Genomic DNA, 1,863 nt, shown 5'->3' on the forward strand with positions numbered 1-1,863 from the left:
GCATCAAGCATCCCCACCTCGTCTTTATGAGATTATTTACAACCGGCGAGGGTGTGCACACCCTCATGCATGGTTTTTCCAAAAAATACAGGACATATAGACATCAAGCCAGGGGTAATCCAACTCCTTCGAAAATTCTATGGACTTGAATATGAAAAATCCATATTTACACTTGAAAGAGTTTGATGAGATCATAGCAACCTTATATTTTTTGAACGTGTCTGAGGACACGGTCAGGCTGAAACTCTTTCCCTTTTCTTTGAAAGAGAAAGCTAAGATGTAGTTGCATTCACTACGTTCTCGATGTATTGGTAGATGGAATGACATGACAAGGGAGTTCATAAAAAAATTTTTCCTACACCATAAAACGAACACCCTCAGAAAGTCAATCATGATCTTCGCCTAAAAGGAAGATGAAACATTCTTCCAATGTTGGGAGTGGTTCAAGGATCTTGTCAGTTCATGCCCACAACACAGTTTTGAAACGTGGCACATAACAACTTTCTTCCATGATGGACTGACATCTTCCATGCACTAATTTGTCGAAACGATGTGTAATGGAGAGTTCATGAACAAAAATGTCGATGAGGTGTGGGATTGCTTTGACAAACTCACTGAAACCACACAATCATGGGACATCTCCCCAAAACCGAGCACCACATGTAAGCCTACTCAAGCAAGGGAGAGAGGTGGGATATACTTGCTGAAAGAGGATGATATTATAAATGCTAAAGTGGCCAGTCTAGCAAGGAAGGTCGAGGCCATCAAGCTTAAGAAGGATAAGGCTAAGGAAGTTGTTTGTAGTATTTATGCTTGCAATATACACACAACTGAAAATTGCCCAATGATACTTGCTTTTCAAGAGGTACTAAACGAGCAATCGAATGCTGTGAACAACTACCAAAGATCTTTCAATGGACCCATCTCTAACACATACAATCCTAGTTGGAGAAATCATCCGAACTTTAGTTGGAGGAATGGACAAACTGCTACTCCTCAAGGAATCCCTAACCAATTCTTGAATCAAGGGAAACCTCAAGAGGATCCGGTCTGGAAACATATTCAAAACCAAGAGCTTATTAATTAGAGTATAGTGCAAACCCTTCAAGACCTTTCAAAGGCCATACAAGGGCTTGAGACAAAGAATGTGATTGAGAATAAGGGAAGCCTTCCAACTCAACCTATTCCCAATCCAAAACCGTAATATGAAGTCAGCCTCCCAAGCTTTTCTAATCAGATGGAGCAAGCTAAATCTATCACCACTCTTAGGAGTGGAAAAATAATTGACAAATCTATTCTGGTAAGGGCTGAAAAGCCTAAGGACCCGAAAGTAGATGAGACAGATAGACCTAGTGATGCTCCATATGAGGTAGAACCAGAACTTCAAAGCAAATCGGATGCTCCATTTCCCCAACAGTTGATTGCACTAAAACCTCTCTTTAACTCTCAAGATATTTTGGAGGTGTTGAAACAAGTGAAGGTCAACATTCTTCTACTAAATGCCGTTAAACAAATACCTTCATATGCCAAATTTCTGAAAGACTTGTGTACGACCAAAAGACGACAAAATATTTAAAAGAAAAATTTTTTTAACTGAAAAAGTGAGTGCCATCCTAAAGCAAGATGTGCTACAGAAGTACAAAGATCTCGGTAGCCCAACCGTCACTTGTGTAATTGGGAACTATTGAATTGAGTACACATTTCTTGACTTCGGAGCAAGCGTAAATTTGATTCCTTACTTAGTTTATGAACAACTAGGTTTGGGTGAATTAAAACCCACCTGATCCACATTACAACTTGTTAATCGCTTAGTTCGTGTACCGAGAGGGATAATTGAGGATGTGTTGGTCCAGGTTAATAAAT

At 39.7% G+C, this 1,863-nt stretch overlaps 1 non-coding gene across 1 annotated transcript; it reads right to left on the reverse strand.

Annotated features, from left to right (window-relative positions):
• Positions 1 to 373: 373 nt before the first annotated feature.
• Positions 374 to 480, reverse strand: LOC131235909 (small nucleolar RNA R71). The gene has a single exon (XR_009166424.1). It is a non-coding gene; the product is annotated as a small nucleolar RNA R71 (small nucleolar RNA).
• Between the last annotated feature and the right edge of the window lie 1,383 nt (positions 481 to 1,863).

This window comes from Magnolia sinica, chromosome 19 (assembly GCF_029962835.1).
Source record: "Magnolia sinica isolate HGM2019 chromosome 19, MsV1, whole genome shotgun sequence".
Lineage (NCBI taxonomy): Eukaryota > Viridiplantae > Streptophyta > Magnoliopsida > Magnoliales > Magnoliaceae > Magnolia > Magnolia sinica.